This window comes from Triticum urartu, chromosome 3 (genome assembly GCF_003073215.2).
Source record: "Triticum urartu cultivar G1812 chromosome 3, Tu2.1, whole genome shotgun sequence".
Lineage (NCBI taxonomy): Eukaryota > Viridiplantae > Streptophyta > Magnoliopsida > Poales > Poaceae > Triticum > Triticum urartu.
In genome coordinates this window covers 662,127,755-662,147,105 of record NC_053024.1, presented here as the reverse complement: position 1 = coordinate 662,147,105, position 19,351 = coordinate 662,127,755, and positions in this window count along the sequence as shown.

Genomic DNA, 19,351 nt, shown 5'->3' with positions numbered 1-19,351 from the left:
TTCAAGATCTCCTACCATTGTAACCGACTCTGTGTAACCCTAACCCTATCCGGTGTCTATATAAACCGGAGGGTTGTAGTCCATAGGACAGAATCAACTCCATACACAACAATCATACCATAGGCTAGCTTCTAGGGTTTAGCCTCCTTGATCTCATGGTAGATCTACTCTTGGACTACCCAAATCATCAATATTAATCAAGCAGGAGTAGGGTATTACCTCCATCGAGAGGGCCCGAACCTGGGTAAACATCGTGTCCCTTGTCTCCTGTTACCATCCGGCCTTGACGCACAGTTCGGGACCCCCTACCCGAGATCTGCCGGTTTTGACACCGACATTGGTGCTTTCATTGAGAGTTCCTCTGTGTCATCGCCTTTAGGCCCGATGGCCCCTTTGATCATCAACAATGATGCAGTCCAGGGTGAGACTTTTCTCCCCGGACAGATCTTCATCTTTGGCGGCATCGCTCTGCGGGCCAATTCGCTCGGCCACCTTGAGCAGACCGAAAGCTACGCCCCTGGCCATCAGGTCAGGTTTGGAAGTCTAAACTACACGGCTGACATCCGCGGGGACTTGATCTTCGACGGATTCGAGCCACAGCCACGCGCACCGCACTGTTTCGATGGGCATGATATAGCTCTGCCACCGAACAGCGCTTTGGAGGCCGCACACGCACCGGTTCCGACCATCGATTCGGAGCCTACTGCGCCGATCGAGGAACAGCGGTTGGACGCTGCCTCAGGGGCTGCGATCTCAGAGGCGATGGAGCCGAACTCCAGCCCTGCACTCTGCACGACCCGTGACTCCGAGGATCCGGACCCCTTCCCGGACTCCGAACCCCCCGTGCCCCTGCCAATTGAATCCGGTTGGGTGCTGATAATGGAGTTCACCGCCGCAGACATCTTTCAGCATTCGCCTTTTGGCGACATCCTGAATTCTCTTAAGTCTCTCTCTTTATCAGGAGAGCCCTGGCCGAACTACGGTCAGCGAGGATGGGATACGGACGATGAAGAAGTTCAAAGCCCACCCACCACCCACTTTGTAGCCACTGTCGACGATCTAACCGACATGGTTGACTTCGGCTCCGAATACATCGAAGGCATGGACGATGATGTAGGGGACAAACTGGAACCAGCACCGGTAGGGCGCTGGAAGGCCACCTCGTCATATGACATATATATGGTGGATACTCCAAAAGATGGAGACGGCGATGGAACAGTGGGGGATGATGCCCCCAAGAAACAGTCAAAGCACCGGCGTCAGCGGCGCCGCTCTAAATCCCGCCAAAGCAAAAACGGTGATTCCGGCACGGGAGATAATACTACCCCGAATAGCGCCGAAGAACACCAACCTCAGCAAGATTCGGCACAGAAAGATGGAGAAGCCAGCCCTCAGGAGAGAGCGGCAGACCAAGAGGTCGAGGTTGATAACTATACTCCTCCCTCCGAAGACGAGGCAAGCCTCGATGACGACGAATTCGTCATACCATCAGACCCCTCCGAACAAGAGCGTTTTAAACGCAGGCTTTTAGCCACGGCAAGCAGCCTCAAGAAAAAGCAGCAACAGCTTAGAGCTGCCCAAGATTTGCTAGCTGACAGATGGATTCAAGTCCTTGCGGCCGAAGAGTATGAACTCGAAGGCCCCTCCAAGAGTTACCCGAAGCGCAGGCCGCTACCCCGATTAGAGGAGGAAGCACCTACATCACCAGCACATGACATGGAAGACCGGCCACCTCGCGGCCACGACAGAGAGGCCTCTCGGCCCTCCACCCAAGCCATACCCCGACGCCGCTCAACTAAGGCACGGGAAAACGCGCCCGACCTGCGAGACATACTGGAGGATAAGGCAAGACAAACAAGATCGATCTACGGATCGCGCAGGCACCCTATGGCATGTGACAATGATCTTCACTTTGGATACAACAAATCCGGCCGGGCCGAACACAACGGACATAGCTCTTCCGAGCTACGTCGTGATATAGCCCAGTACAGAGGCGCCCCACACCCGCTATGCTTCACGAATGAAGTAATGGATCATAAAATCCCAGAGGATTTCAAACATGTAAACATCGAATCATACGATGGCACAACAGATCCGGCGGTATGGATCGAGGATTATCTCCTTCACATCCACATGGCACGCGGCGATGATCTACACGCCATCAAATACCTCCCGCTCAAACTTAAAGGACCGGCTCGGCATTGGCTTAACAGCTTGCCAGCAGACTCAATCGGTTCTTGGGAGGACCTGGAAGCCGCATTCCTCGACAACTTCCAGGGCACTTATGTGCGACCACCGGATGCCGACGAATTAAGCCACATAATTCAGCAGCCAGAAGAATCAGCCAGACAATTCTGGACATGGTTCCTAACAAAGAAAAACCAGATAGTCGACTGTCCGGATGCAGAGGCCCTAGCAGCCTTCAAGCATAACATCCGCGACGAGTGGCTTGCCCGGCACCTGGGACAGGAAAAGCCGAAATCCATGGCAGCCCTCACGACACTCATGACCCGCTTTTGCGCGGGAGAAGACAGCTGGCTAGCTCGCAGTAACAACTTATCAAAGAACCCTGGTAATTCGGATACCAAGGACAAAAGTGGCAGGACACGTTGGAATAAGAAAAAACGCCGCGTTAGCAGGGACAGCAATGAAGACACGGTAGTCAATGCCGGATTCAAAGGCTATAAATTCGGTCAGCGGAAAAAGCCATTCAAAAAGAATACTCAGGGCCCGTCCAGTTTGGACCGAATACTCGATCGCTTGTGCCAGATACATGGCACCCCCGAAAGGTCAGCCAATCACACTAACAGGGATTGTTGGGTGTTCAAGCAGGCAGGCAAGTTAAGGGCCGAAAACAGAGACAAGGGGCTGCACAGCGACGACGAGGAGCCCAAGCCACCGAACAACAATGGACAGAAGGGCTTTCCCCCATAAGTGCGGATGGTGAACATGATATACGCAACCCACATTCCCAAGCGGGAGCGGAAGCGTGCGCTACGGGACGTATACGCGATAGAGCCAGTCGCCCCAAAGTTCAACCCATGGTCCTCCTGCCCGATCACTTTTGATTGAAGGGACCACCCCACTAGCATCCGTCATGGCGGCTTCGCCGCATTGGTTCTCGACCCAATCATCGACGGATTTCATCTCACAAGAGTCCTCATGGACGGCGGCAGTAGCCTGAACCTGCTTTATCAGGATACAGTGTGGAAAATGGGCATAGATCCATCAAGGATTAAGCCCACAAGAATGACCTTTAAAGGCGTTATACCAGGTGTAGAAGCCAACTGTACAGGCTCAGTAACACTTGACGTGGTCTTCGGATCCCCGGACAATTTCCGAAGCGAAGAGTTAATCTTCGATATAGTCCCGTTTCGCAGCGGCTATCACGCCCTGCTCGGACGAACCGCATTTGCAAAGTTCAATGTGGTGCCGCACTACGCATATCTCAAGCTCAAGATGCCAGGCCCTCGAAGAGTAATTACGGTCAACGGAAACACCAAACGCTCCCTCCATACGGAGGAGCATACGGCGGCTCTCGCAGCGGAGGTACAAAGCAGCCTTCTCAGGCGACTCTCCAGTCCGGCCATCAAAAAGCCGGACACTGCCAAGCGCGCCCGGAGTATCCAACAGCAGGACCGCCTGGCACACTCTAAGCAAGCGTAGCAATGCGGCCCCAACCCCATCTTTCGCGACATAGCGAAACCAGTACCTCGCGTACATAACTACGCCCTTGAAATACCATGGGCACATGGGAAGGGGCACAATAACGGCACGCCCAAAATACGGCTTAAAACGTACTAGGGGCTGCTGGATTCTTTTTTTAATTTTTTCTTACTTTCAGGACTCCATACTTCGGACGACCTGTTCGGCAATTCGACTGCCGCACAAACGATGCAAGATCCAGGGAGGCAGACAAGCCATGCCGCATTATGGAACTCCCAGGTGGTCTATGTTACGAGCGGTATACCTATTTTAAATACAATTCTGCGGCCTGCCCCTAGTCAGGACATACCGAATAGTCCAATATCTTTTGCTTACCGCACTATTTGTATCGTTCGGCTTTGATAAATAGCCTCTCTATAAACAATGCTTAGCTTCTTGTCTATTTTTTGCATTGTCTTCTTTTCACATTTATGTTTATTAAATGACATGATTGCACCCGTACACTATGGTACGGCAAACACGCCAAGGGCTTCAGTACCCCTCATAATGGTGTGAGAAGTCCGTACACTTTCACAAGTGCGGCACCCCGAACTTATAGCACTATATGCATCGGCTCCGAATCATGATTTGGGTAAATAGTTGGGTTTGCCCGGCTCCTATGTTTTGGTGCCTTACGTTCCGCTCTATCGGCTAAGGTAGCACTAGGAGAACCACTGCGATTGTGCCCCGGTTGAGCTGGGTTAAGCACCTCAGTGGAGAAAGCTAAAACTGACTGTCATGATGTGGCGAGAGACCGGTCGCTGTTCGAGAGGTTTTTCGAGTCCCTGAAGGGTTATGCCGCTTCAAGCAAGGAGCTGGCTTTGTCCGGCCAAGGCGTGGATAGCGCCCCGAACTCGGTCTTCCGAACTAGGGGCTTCACCGAAATTTAAAATTATAGAGTTCTATGGCTAAGTGAGAGTGTTCAAGCATTATAGTCCGCTTGCCTGGTTCGTTGTGCTGAGCGCCTCCCTTGAAGGACCCAACTATGGGAAAAAGAGCGCTCAGGTTTATCCCGAACACCCCGGCACTAGTGGCACGGGGGAAGAAGCCAACGACTGCACATCTCTCAATTTTTGATAAACGGCCGCACAGAAAGTAATATTTTGAATTCAATAAGCATTGCTTAGCGCATATGAACAAGTTTTCAGCGCACAGGATAACACGAGCGAGTTCATTCAAAAATTACATCCTTGGTACATTCATCCGCCACAAGGCGGGCACCAGCAAGAACATCCTTGTAATAGTTCTCGGGCTTGCGATGCTCCTTCCCCGGCGGCGGCTCGTCCCTCACAAGCTTCTCACCGTCCAGCTTACCCCAGTGCACCTTTGCACGGGCAAGGGCCCTACGGGCACCTTCAATGCAGACGGAGCGCTTGACGACCTCGAGCCTTGGACAGGCCTCCACCAGTCGCCGCACCAACCCGAAGTAGCTCCCAGGCAGGGCCTCTCCGGGCCACAGCCGAACTATGAAGCCCTTCAGGGCCTATTCGGCCTCCTTGTGGAGCTCGACCAGCTGCTTCAGCTGGTCGCTCAAGGGCACAAGGTGTCCGGCCTCAGCGTACTGAGACCAGAACACCTTCTCCATCGAGTTGCCTTCCTCGGCTCGGTAGAATGCGGTGGCATCGGATACGCTGCAGGGAAGATCTGCGAATGCCCCTGGAGACCTCCGGATTCGGGTAAGTAACAAGTAGTTTACTTTTATATGTCTGCTTTGCATATAGAATGCCTTACCCGCCGCTATCTTTTTCATCTCCTCCAACTCCTGGAGGGCCTTTTGGGCATCGGCCTTGGCAGACTTGGCAGTCTCAAGGGCCGCCGCGAGCTTGGACGCTTGCATCTTAGGCTCAAGCTCCAAACTCTCATGTTTTTTCATGAGAGCCTGAAGCTCCTGCTGCACCTCGCCGACCTGGCCCGCAAGTTTCTCTCGCTCGGTGCGCTCCGTGGCTGTTTTATTTTTGGCCGCAGACAACGCCTGCTTAAGGGTTTCCACCTCAGTCGTGGCCCCTACAATAAGCAGTACAATCCTGTTACTTTTTTTGCAATCAAGCCTTTCTATAGGCACTTTTTCTGTAAGGTATTTCTTACCTTCTTTCTCTTCGAGCCGCCGCTTGGCAAAGCCGAGCTCTTGCTCGGTCCGCTCGAGGTCCTGCTTCAGGACACCTACCTCCGCAGTCAGTGCGGCGGTGGATAGCAGCGAAGCCTGCATACACATATTGACTCTTTTTTGTTAGACTCCTGCGATATTTAATAGATCCTCTATTCGGCTTTTCTTTCCGAACGCCAAACAGAGCATCAGGGGCTAATATCTATGCGGTAATATTTTTACATATTTTTTACTTACCTCGAAGCCTGTTAGAAGGCTAGCGTAAGCTTCAGTCAGTCCGCTCTTGGCGGACTGAACCTTCTGGATCACCGTACTCAAAATAGTACGGTGCCCCTCGTCGATGGAGGCGTCGTCAAGCACCTCCAGCAGATTGTTCGGCACCTCCGGTTGGACGGAGGCCGCCGGCTTAGAAGACTTGCTCCTCTTGGAAGGAGTTTGCCTACCGCGGTCCGGAACTGAAGATTCCGGCACGGTGTCCAGCACAAAGCCGGACCGAGAGCCCTGGGGAGCCTTATCCCCTTCACTCCTGGAGTCCGGGAGGTTGCCTTGCGGCTCCTCCGAGACCACCTCCTCCTGCCCCGGAGCTTGTCACGACGCCACTTCAGCGTCGTCTGCAGTGCGGGGGAAGACAGCGGGCGGAACTGAGTTCAAGTCCGACGAGTCCAAGGAGCCGCCCGACGATTCGTCAAGTTCGGCCCGGGACGGGCTGCATAATTACATTCGACATTAGGGAAAGCTGTGCAATAAAGGAACATCATGAGTTACTCTGATATCCGAACTTACGATTTCGCCGGATGCTTGGCCCTGTCTGGCCACTCCTCTTCGCCCTCTTCGGCATCAGGGGCGTAGTCCGGCGGAGGGGTCTTCCTTTTCCTAGACCCCTCGGCCTCCCCCGTCGGGGCGGCCTTCCTCTTCTCTCCTCCCTCCACTGGAGGGGGAGAGTTTTCTTCTTTCTCCTCCTCGTTTTCGCGGGAGGAGGGCGCCTCAGACTCGTCAGATGACGAGTCCGACACCACCATGTTGCGGGCACTCGTTCGAGTCCCCGTGGTCTTCTTCTTCTTGGCCTTCTTCTCCGACACCACATAAGGCGCCGGAGCCAGCAGCTTCACCAGTAAAGCTGGGGCTGGGTCTTCGGGCAGCGGGGCCGGACTGTTAATCGGTCCGGATATCGCCCGCCAAGCCTGTCAAAGGTAAGGGAGTTTAGATCCTGCATAGAGTCAAACTATGAAAAAAGCTTAAACATCCTGTAAAAGGTGTAGATGGCTTACCTCGCTAGCGTGACGCTGCGAGCTGTATCCGCGGTCCTCGAAAGCGGATGCGGGAGCCTCGGCGCCCTTGAATAGCATCTTCCAGGCATCTTCGTACGTCGTGTCGAAGAGCCTGCTGAGGGTTTGATGCTGCGCCCGGTCGAACTCCCACAGATTAAAATCCCGTTCTTGGCATGGGAGGATCCGGCGGACGAGCATAACCTGGATTACATTAACAAGCCGGACTGGCTTGTTCACCAGGGACTGGATGCATGTTTGCAATCCGGTCACCTCTTTTTTGTCACCCCACGACAGGCCCGTCTCTTTCCAGGACATAAGCCGCGTGGGGGGTCCGGATCGGAACTCGGGGGCTGCGGTCCATTCCGGATCACGCAGCTTGGTGATATAAAACCACCCGGCTTGCCATCCCTTTAGGGTATCCACGAAAGAGCCCTCGAACCATAGGACGTTGGCCATCTTGCCTGCCATGGCGCCTCCGCACTCCGCCTGGCTGCCACGCACCACCTTGGGCTTGATGTTGAAGGTCTTGAGCCAGAGACCGAAATGGGGGAGGACGCGGAGGAAGGCCTCGCACACGACGATAAACGCCGAGATGTGGAGGATGAAGTTCGGAGCCAGATCGTGGAAATCCGGGCCGTAGTAGAATATGAGCCCTCGGACAAATGGGTGGAGTGGAAAACCCAGTCCGCGGGGGAAGTGGGGGAGAAACACTACCCTCTCATGGGGCCTTGGGGTGGGGATAAGCTGCCCCTCTTCGGGAAGCCGGTGCGTGATGTCCTTGGACAGGTATCCGGCCTTCCTTAGCTTCTTTACTTTACCCTCCATGACGGAGGAGACCATCCACTTGCCTCCCGCTCCGGACATTGCTGGAGAAGGTTGAGGTGGGAAGTGCAGGCTGGGGCGCTGGAGCTCGGGTGCGCAGGAGATGGATAGGCAAAGGAGGAAGAAGGCGTAGGTAAAAAGGTGGATCCTTGTCCACTTATATAGGCGGACGCGGTTGTGCGTCCCCACCTGCCTAGTAAAACTCGCTTGCCTCCCAACCGCCATGATAAGTGGCACGGTTGGGTTACCCACGTCCGTATTGATGAGAATCCCGTAAAAGGGGGTACACGATCTCTGCTTTGACAAGACGTGCCAAGGAAACCGCCTCGCGAAACATGCTGAGGTGGAAAAGTAAAAACGATTCGAGTGAAGGACTTGGCTGTAGTGTGATGACGCACTGCGGAATACGTCAGTAGATTTGATTTGTGTTAATATTATTCTCTCTATGGCAATATGTGGAAGCTTATTTTGCAGAGCCGGACACTACTCTTGGTGTTTACAATCTTCTATGAAGGACTTGGAGGAGGAACCCGCCTTGCAATGCCGAAGAAAATTTGCGCGCCGGACTCGTCGTCATTGAAGCCTGGTTCAGGGGCTACTGAGGGAGTCTTGGATTAGGGGGTGTTCGGGTAGCCGGACTATACCTTCAGCCGGACTCCTGGACTATGAAGATACAAGATTGAAGACTTCGTCCCGTGTCTGGATGGGACTTTCCTTGGCGTGGAAGGCAAGCTTGGCGATGCGGATATTCAAGATCTCCTACCATTGTAACCGACTCTGTGTAACCCTAACCCTATCCGGTGTCTATATAAACCGGAGGGTTGTAGTCCGTAGGACAGAATCAACTCCATACACAACAATCATACCATAGGCTAGCTTCTAGGGTTTAGCCTCCTTGATCTCGTGGTAGATCTACTCTTGTACTACCCATATCATCAATATTAATCAAGCAGGAGTAGGGTATTACCTCCATCGAGAGGGCCCGAACCTGGGTAAACATCGTGTCCCTTGTCTCCTGTTACCATCCGGCCTTGACGCACAGTTCGGGACCCCCTACCTGAGATTTGCCGGTTTTGACACCGACAGTGGGCGTCGAATTTCTTCGTCGTCCGCATCCCAATCCTGTTGGCCATAATCCGGCCAGGGCTCTCCTGACAAAGGGAGAGACCTTAGTGAATTCAGAATGCCGCTGAAGGGTGAGTGCTGAAAGATATCCGCGATGGTGAATTTGATGATCGGCGCCCACTCGGATTCGATTGGCAGGGGCGCGGATGGTTCGGGGTCCGGAAGAGAGTCCGGCACCTTGGAGTCACGGGCCATGCAGAGGATTATGCTGGTGTTTGGCTCGATCGCCGTCGAGACTGCAGCCCCTGAGGCGGTGTCTAGCCACCCGTCCTCGATTGGCGCAGTTGGCTCCGAGCTAAGGGTCGGAGCTGATGCGGGCACGGCCTCTGAAGTACCATCCGGTGGCAGAACTAGGTCATACGCATCGCGACTGTGCGGCGCGCCCGGCTGTGGCTCGGATCCGTCGAAGATCAAGTCCCCACGAATATTGGCCGCATAATTCAAACTTCCAAATCTGACCTGATGGCCACGGGCGTAGCTTTCAATCTGCTCCAGATGGCCAAGCGAATTAGCCCACAGTGCAAAGCCGCTGAATACGAAGATCTGTCCGGGGAGAAAAGTCTCACCCTGGACCGCATCGCTATCGACGATAGTAGGATCCATCAAGCCTAACGGCGACGACACAGAGGAACTCTCAATGAAAGCACCAATGTCTGTGTCAAAACCGGCGGATCTCAAGTAGGGGGTCCCGAACTGTGCGTCTAGGCCGGATGGTAACAGGAGGCAAGGGACACGAAGTTTTACCCAGGTTCGGGCCCTCTTGATGGAGGTAAAACCCTACGTCCTGCTTGATTGATATTGATGGTATGGGTGTTACAAGAGTAGATCTACCACGAGATCAGAGAGGCTAAACCCTAGAAGCTAGCCTATGGTATGATTGTATGTTGTGATTGTTGTCCTACGGACTAAAACCCTTTAGTTTATATAGACACCGGAGAGGGTTAGGGTTACACAAGGTCGGTTACAAAGGAGGAGATATCCATATACGTATTTCCTAGCTTGCCTTCCACGCCAAGTAGAGTCCCATCTGGACACGAGACGAAGTCTTCAATCTTGTATCTTCATAGCCTAACAGTCCGGCCAACGGAGATAGTCCGGCTGTCCGGAGACCCCCTAATCCAGGACTCCCTCATTAGGTTATGACTGTTGGGGAACGAAGTAATTTCAAAAAAAATCCGACGCACACGCAAGGATCATGGTGATGCATAGCAACGAGAGGGCAGAGTGTTTTCTACGTACCCTCATAGACCATAAGCGGAAGCGTTTATCAACGCGGTTGATGTAGTCGTACACCTTCACGATCCGTCCCGATCAAGTACCGTACATACGACACGTCCGCGTTCAGCACACGTTCATCTCGATGACGTCCTCGCCTTCTTGGTCCAGCAAGAGGGGCCAAGTAGTATATTAATTAGTTTCGGTAGCACGACGGCGTGGTGACGGTGTTCGTGAAGAACAATCTCCTCAGGGCTTCTCCAAAGCACTACGAAAATTATGACGGGGGATAAACTAGATAGAACGGGGTTGCCGGCACACGGCTTGGTGTTTCTTGATGTGTCTTGGGTGCTAGCCCTACCCCTCTATTTATATGTTGAGCCTTGGGGTCGAAACTTGGAGTAAAATCCTCCACAAAGTCGGTTTCACCCGAAAGGCAAGAGTCCTTCTCGGACTCCAGGGCCAGATGCCAGGGTTCCTGGTGTCTGGACCCAGATGCCAGGGACCCTGGCATCTGCCCTGTGGACTCCGCAAAACTTCCTTTTGCGCTTTCCAAAAACCTTGTGGGCTTTCCCCTTTGGCCCAAATAAAGTGTTCTCGTACCCAAACATTTCGGGAAACATCCGGATCACTACTGGAATCAGCTAGTTTGCCATCTGCCAGTTCTTTGCCGTCCGCTAGCGGACGGCAAAGAAGCTCTTTGCCATCAGCTTCCAAAAAGCAGACGGCAAAGAACTGGCTGATGGCAAAGACCAAGTTTGCCATCAGCCAGTTCTTTGCCATCCGCTAGCGGACGGCAAAGAGGGAGGGGCCGGCAAAGTGCCGCGGACGGCAAAGAGGGAGGCCCCACGTAACGTTAACGGGGCCGCGCCCCACACCCCCCCCCCTCTCTCTCTTTCTCTCCCACCTCTCGCCACCCCGTCGCACCACGCCCTGCCGCCGCCCCAGCGCCCCCCGCCGCCGCCCCGGCACCCCCCGCCCCGCCGTCGCCCCAGCGCCCCCCGCCGCCGCCCCCGCGCCCCCCCGCCCCGTCGCCCCCGCCCCCGCCGCGCCTGCCTGGGCGCCGGCACCTCCGCGCCCCGCCGCCCCGGCCGGGCCCGGCGCCCGCCCCAGGCCGCCCCGCCCCCCTCCTCCGCCGCCCCAGGCCGCCCCGCCCCGCTCCTCCGCCGCCCCAGGCCGCACCGCCCCCCTCCTCCACCCTGCAGGTGAGCTTCTTCCTTTTTTCCTTTTTTCTGTTTTTTAGTTTTAGTTTTATGTTTAATTTAGATTTAGTTTTAGTTTTAGGATTAGTTTTTAGGTTTATAGGTTTAGTTTTAGTTTAGTTTTAGGTTTAGATTTAGTTTTTTTCTTTTTCTGTTTCTTTAGTTTTAGGTTTAGGTTTAGTTTAGTTTTAGGAAAGAAGAAAAAGAGAAAAAGAAGAGATCAGGAGAAGAAGAAGAAGAAGAAGAAGAAGAAGAGGAGGAGAAGAAAAAAGAGGAGAGGAGGAGAAGAAGAAGAGGAAAAAGGAAAGGAGGAAGAAGAAGAAGAAGAAAAAAGAGGAGAGGAGGAGAAGAAGAAGAGGAAAAAGGAAAGGAGGAAGAAGAAGAAGAAGAAGAAGAAGAAGAAGAAGAAGAAGGAGGAAAAAAAGGACGAAAAGGAAAAAGAGGAAGAAGAAGAAAAGGAAAGAAACCCGACCCGACACGGTACCCTGACCCCGACCCGGCACCCTGACACGACACCCCGACCCCGAGACCCCGACCCCGACACCCCGACTCCGACCCCGATCCCGACCCCGACACCCCGACCCCGACCCCGACACCCCGACCCCCCAAGCCCGACCCGACACCACAGCGAGCCCGACCCCGACCCCCGACCGCCGACCCGACACGTACCGCCGACCCCGACCCGCAACCCGCGCGACACAACATCGACCCGAGACCGCGACCCGACCGACACCCTCCGACGCTCCGCGACCCCGACCTTCCACACCACGCCCGACCCTGGACCCGACACGGTACACCCCGACCGCGGCACCCGACACGAACAACCACCCTGACCCGAGACACGACTCCCGACCCCGAGACCCCGAGACCCCGACCCTGACACCCCGACCCCGCCCCGACACCCCGACCACGACCCCGAACACCCCGAGACCCCCCCCTGACGACCCCCCCGAGCCTGACCCGACACCCCGACCCCCCGAGCCTGACCTGACACCCCGACCCCGAGCCTGACCCGACACCACACCCCGACCCCGAAACAACACCCCGACACCGACACGGCACTACCCCGACATCGACACGACACCGACCCCCCGACCCCGAAACAGCACCCCGACGCCCGACACGGCACCCCGACACCGACAGGACACCCCGACCACCGACACCTCCCGAAAAGGTGTTCTTTGGCCTTCCAGAGGCCGACGGGGTCATATATTTGTGAATTATTAGTTAGGTCATATATTTTTCGATTTTGTTATGAAAAACATCATATATAATTGTGTTGATCGTGTAGTTTTAAATGTGCAGTTGTTTCATCGCTGCGAGGTTTGGTGTTCGACGACCTCGCCGTGCGTTTGACGAGCTCTGCCCCTTCGTTCGTGGGTGAGCACAAATGACAAGTCCTCCTCCCCCATTAATTATTTGATCTATTCCGATGAAACTTGATAGCTAGCTATATATGTGTCTTGAATCATCAGTATGCGTAACCAATATGTGTCTCCCGTTCGAAAGCGTCATAGTTATAAATATGCATGCATTTGCATATTTATAACCTTGATTCTTTCGAATTGTCCAACGCTATCCATGGACAGCCCGAGTATGTGTAGATTGGGTTCGTTTTCCCATATGCTTTGCTCCGGATCCGACGCATATATTTCGTCAGTGCCTCCCCTGTTGTTCTCCGGGTACACATCCTCTCTGTTTATTGCAGAGACGTGTATCAGGAGAACAGCGGGGAGGTGCTGCCGAAATTTTGCGTCGGATCCGGAGCATAGCATGGGAAAATAAACCCAATCTACACATACACGGGTGGGATTAGGACCTATCATTACCTATTAGAGTGTAGGTTGCATGGACGTAATAAAATTGACAAAGTAGATCAACTGATGAATATATACATGGTGAATTACATATATAATTGTTGTGTGTCCAGTAGCTCTGAAAGTCAAGATGAGTGACCGTGCTTGGATGTATACCGGTCACACTGGTCAGAACAAATGGAGCGCTGAATGGTTCACAAAAACTAAGGGGTTTGTGCAAGCCGCATTTGCAAATGGCCAAAAGAAAACCTGGTGCCCCTGTTTCCGGTGCGGCAATTGGGAAAAGAAGACAGAGGCTGAAATGGGCAAACACCTGCAGAAGAGTGGTTTTACGCCCGATTATACGGTGTGGACATTTCATGGTGAGTCTGCCCAACGTGACCGAGCTGAGGTGGATCGTCGTCGCACCGACGAGCATGGTACCGGGATGGAAAACATGGTGCAAGGCTATGATGATGCTCGGGATTCGGACGAGGAGATGGAGGAATCTGCAAAGGCCTTCAATGAAATGTTGGAGTCTTCGAAACGTCCGCTCCACGAGCACACTGAGCTTTGTCAGTTGGATGCCATCTCACAAGTAATGGCTCTGAAGGCTCTGTTCAACATCACCCCAGAGCCGCTATACTTCACCAAAAATTGAAGTAGACCGCTATACTTCACCCCAAAACATTGAAGTAGACAGCGACAATGAATCCGACATCACCCCAGAGGAGGAACAAGAAGAGCCGGAACAAGAAGAGGTTACTGCTGCGGATGACCTGTCAATGCTTGACCGATTACGTCAAGGTGGCCTTGCACATGTTGATGCCAATGAACCCTATGAGCCCGTCATTGATTATAGTGATGATGATGATTATGCATTTATTGATGATACTGATCGAGATTATTAGTAGTGTCAGGTATTACATTTTTTTATGTTGTACTTGATGATGATACACTTAAGTGATACACATATTATTATTCATGTCGGTCTTTTTTTATGTTGTACTAATTTCGTTTACTGTTTGTCATGGCAGGTGTTGAAAGATGGTGGGCGCTGGTCGGCCCTGTCGGCGCGTGGTGTGAGGTCTTCCATTCCAGACGCACCTCTCCGCCGAGCGTTGCTGGACAGTATGGCCACACCGCCGGGCCCTTCTTCGTCGACCGCGGTGCCCAGCAGGGGACGAGGTAGGAAGAGAGGAGGTGGGGCACGTGGTCGTGGGAGAGGAGGTAGGGTGACTGCTACGGCGCCTTCCTCGCCGCCACCCCCAGCTGTTTCACCCGAGCACGTGACTGCTAGGGTGGACTCGTCCGAGGAGGAGGCTACACGGACTCCGGTCCACGAGCCTTGGTCCACGGGTCTTCGGCCCACGAGCCTCGGGTCGACGGGCCTTCAGCCCACGAGACCCCAGAGGAGCACACGTCTGGATGGGGTACCTGGCCGGATCAGCCTGAGGAGCCGAGTGGCCATGCTGATGATGGCGGGGAGCCGACTGATATTGAGGAGGAGGGGGGCACCGTCTACCAGCGTGGTGCTACACGGCTCCCGTCCGTGCCGGTGACCCGCGAGCAGAGGTGGTTGATTTTCCCTGATGGGGAGAGGTACGTAAGTGCATTTAATATTTTTGTACCTTGTGCATTCACGTTTTTTCAAATAACTAATGCGTTGGCCTTGTCATGCTGCAGGGGTTGGGACCACCATCATAGTGTCCGCCGGCCCAACTCCGTCCTTGGAGTTCTTTGCCGGCAAAACTTCCCGGGGTTTGTCACGTTGCCTGGTGAGGGTCGGCTTCCAGAGCTTGGATTGAGCTGGGAGCACTACGTGGCTGCCCCGGCCCCGCCGGATGAGATTATCGACGGTGTCGTGTGCAACACGAGGGCAGACATGGTGATCAGAAAGTTCTGGGTAATTTCTCCTTTACACATTTAAAAATCTTCAACTAGCTAGTTATTAATTGTACTAATCAATATTGTCTCATTTGATTGCAGACATTCTACAGGTGTGAGGAGGGATACGAGGAGGACGCGGCACATGTTATCGAGAACGTCTGCAAGCGCCTACTCCAGAACTTACGGCACGAGGCTCGGGTGCAGGCTGTTCGAGACTACTACGCCTTGCGTGGTATCAAGAAGACCAAGCCGGCGTGCCGCGATAAGTTCCTGAGTAAGGAGCAGTACATGAAGGTAATTCTTAAGGCCTTCTCTACTTAAGTTCCTTCATTTAGTAATTCTTAGCCGTAGCGCTCAAGTTTCTATTTGCTAACTTAGGCGCCTCCGAGATGGTGTGCGGATCGGATGGATTGTTGGGAGGTGTTGGTCGATGAGTGGTGCTCACAACGATGGCTAGCCCTCCACAACGAGGCCAAGGACAAACGTGCCCAAATGGAAGGTGTGCCACACCATCAAGGCAGCTCCAACTTATATCAGTTCGGGCGCAACTGGGTATGTGGTTTGCTTCATGATTCATGCAATTCATTCATCATGCTAGCTTGAGCCCTTTAATTACTAATTTTCATTGTTTCTCTCTTTCAGGCACGCTACAATAAGGCGGATAAGGTGCCAGAGGTGTACGACCTGTATGCCATGGCCCACACTGCCTCTTTCAAGAAAGTCAAGGCTTTCTCTCAGTCTGACCTCGATGATGCAAACAACTTCACCAACATCTCCTCCCACAACAAGCTCGTGAGATATAGAGATGAGGGGAAGGCGAGGAAAGGGGAGGACTTTAACCCGAGCCAGGGTCCCATTGATCCAGAGGCTGTTGATGATATCTGGTGGCGGGAGGTCCCATGGCTCCATAGCCATTGGAGATGGACTTATCCGTTGTCCTAGCACTCTCCCGGAGATCAAGGCGCGCCAGTCGAGCTCCGCTCCTGAGATAAGGCCTCGTGAACGGCCAGTGCAACTCGCCATCAAGGTTAGTGATACGTACTCAGTTATCTTTCTCCATTACATTGTGTGCGCTTCCATCAATGATTACAAATGGTCATGTGAGTGGTGTTGCAGGCTGCTATACAGAGTGAGAGAGATAGAACGGAGAAACTTCTGGCGGAGGCGGCGGAGAGGCAGCGGGAGTTGGAGGAGAGGACGACAAAGATGATGGAGGAGGAGAGGGCACGGAATGACATGCAGGCAAGGGCCATGTACGAGCTCCTTGTGGTAAGTTTCTTCTGCAGATTAGCCAAAACATTCATGTAGTGTTTGTCTCATTACTAACTAGTATGACTGAGTCGTCAAAACCAAATGTGCAGTCTGTGTGCGAGAAGACAGGTCAGACCGCTCCGCCGATGCCAGTGATTGCTCCTGGGACCACGGTGAGTTTTATTGAATGGACATTACTTGCTAGTCTTAACATTTGAGTGTCATCATGCTAACAAGACATTGGAAATGATCTTTGGTGCAGCGTAACTCCAGACAAGCATCGCACGATCCTTCTCCAGCTACCGACACGAGCCACCCCGCTCCTACACCTCCTACATCTTGGTAAGTTTATCTAGTGTTTTGCTTAACACATGCATAAAGACCTAGACTTAGCTTTATTTCCTCCAATGCTTACCATAATGACCTAGACTTAGCTTCTTCACCTCCAAAATGACTTAATAAGCTTACTGACCTCCAAAACCATCCATTTTACCTAAGTTAGCTCTAAAACGATCTGTACTTAGCTTACTTATGTCAAAAATTGCATAATTAGCTTAGTTAGCTTCATAGACGATCCATTTTACCTAAGTTAGCTCTAAAATGACCCATTTTACCTAGGTTAGCTTATAAATGATCCAGTTCATCCAAGTTAGCTCAAAAATGACCCATTTTACCTAGATTAGCTCCTAAATGATCCATTTTACCTACGTTAGCTTTAAAATGACCCATTTCACCTAGGTTAACTCCAAAATGACCAATCTTACCTAGGTTATCTCATAAACGATCCATTTCAACTAATTTAGCTCATAAACGATCCATTTCACCTAGGTTACCTAAAAAACGATCCATTTCACCTAAATTAGCTCTTAAATGATCCATTTCACCTAAGTTAGCTCAAAAAGATCCATTTCAACTAAATTAGCTCATAAATGATCCATTTCACCTAAGTTAGCTCGATAACGATCCATTTCAACTAAGTTAGCTCATAAATGATCCATTTCATCTAAGTTAGCTAAAAAAGATCCATTTCACCTTAGTTACCTGAAAAACGATCCATTTGACCTTAGTTAGCTCATAAACGACCCATTTCAACTAAGTTAGCTCATAAATGATCCATTTCACCTTAGCTAGCTCATAAACGACCCATTTCAACTTAGTTAGCTCATATATGATCCATTTCACGTAAGTTAGCTCATAAATGACATACTCTTCTTGTTCTAGTCTTCTTCTTGTTCTACTCTTCTTGTTCTAGTCTTCTTCTTGTTCTACTCTTCTTCTTGTTCTACTCTTCTTGTTCTAACTTTCTTATTTTTCATTTTGCAGATTTCATTCACTTGACGAAAGCTTGCATAGATGGAGTGCTCCTTATCCCTTTCTCTGTTTCTTTTGTATCGTTGAACTATGCATGTATCGTTGGATGAAACTATTGTAATATATATGGTTGGATGCCTCTATGTTGAACTTGTTATGTATGATGGAACTATGCATGTAATATATATGGTTGGATGATGAAGTTATGTGTTGGATATCTTATATGTTTGCTCTGTAATGGCCTTTTGAAATATATCTATATATGTCATCTATATTTGTGATGAAAATTGTTGGATTTAATAAAAAACAGATAAAAGAGCCAATATGCAGGCTCTTTGCCGTCTGCCACCGACGGCAACGGGCTCTTTGCCGTCTGCCGCGGATGGCAAAGAAGACACGTGGCATCCAGCTGTGCTTCCTGGGAGCTGACCCATTTGGTCAGTTTGCCTACAGTGGCAGACGGCAAAGACTTTGCCATCAGTGGCACACGGCAAAGAACCTGCCATGTAGTGACGTGTAGATGACATCATACGGCGAACGGCAAAGACACTAGAAATTTTGCCGTCAGCGGCGGACGGCAAAGTAGCTGTTTATCGAAGCCTACTTTGCCGGAGCCTTTTGCCGTCCGCGGCTGACGGCAAAGGCCTTTGCCGTCCGCCGTTCATGCCTTTGCCGTCCGCCGTGGCAGACGGCAAGTAGCTGATTCCTGTTCCGGACTATTCCATATATCAAACTTTATCTCCGGACCATTCTGAAGTTCCTCGTCATGTTCGTGATCTAATCCGGAACTACGAACAACATATTCGGTTACCAACATACATAACTCATAAATACTATATCATCAACGAACGTTAAGCACGCGGACCCTACGGGTTCAAGAACTATGTAGAGATGACTGAGACACTTCTCTGGTCAATCACCAATAGAGGAACCTAGATGCCCATATTGGTTCCTACATATTCTACGAAGATCTTTATCGGTCGAACCGCCTAACAACATACGATGTTCCCTTTGTCATCGGTATGTTACTTGCCCGAGATTCGATCGTCGGTATCTCAATACCTAGTTCAATCTCGTTACCGGCAAGTCTCTTTACTCGTTCCGTAATACATCATCCCGCAACTAACTCATTAGTTACAATGCTTGCAAGGATTATAGTGATGTGTATTAACGAGTGGGCCCAGAGATACCTCTCCGAGAATCAGAGTGACAAATCCTAATCTCAAAATACGCCAACTCAACAATTACCTTCGGAGACACCTGTAGAGCACCTTTATAATCACCCAGTTACGTTTTTAACGTTTGGTAGCACACAAAGTGTTCCTCTCGTAAAAGGGAGTTGCATAACCTCATAATCATAGGAACATGTATTAGTCATGAAGAAAGCAATAGCAACAAACTAAACGATCAAGTGCTAAGCTAACGAAATGGGTCAAGTCAATCACATCATTCTCCTAATGATGTGATCCCGTTAATAAAATGACAACTCGTGTCTATGGTTAGGAAAAGGGCCCAGAGATACCTCTCCGACGATCGGAGTGACAAATCCTAATCCCGAAATACGCCAACCCAACATCTACCATTGGAGACACCTGTAGTACTCCTTTATAATCACCCAGTTACGTTGTGACGTTTGGTAGTACCCAAAGTGTTCCTCCGGCA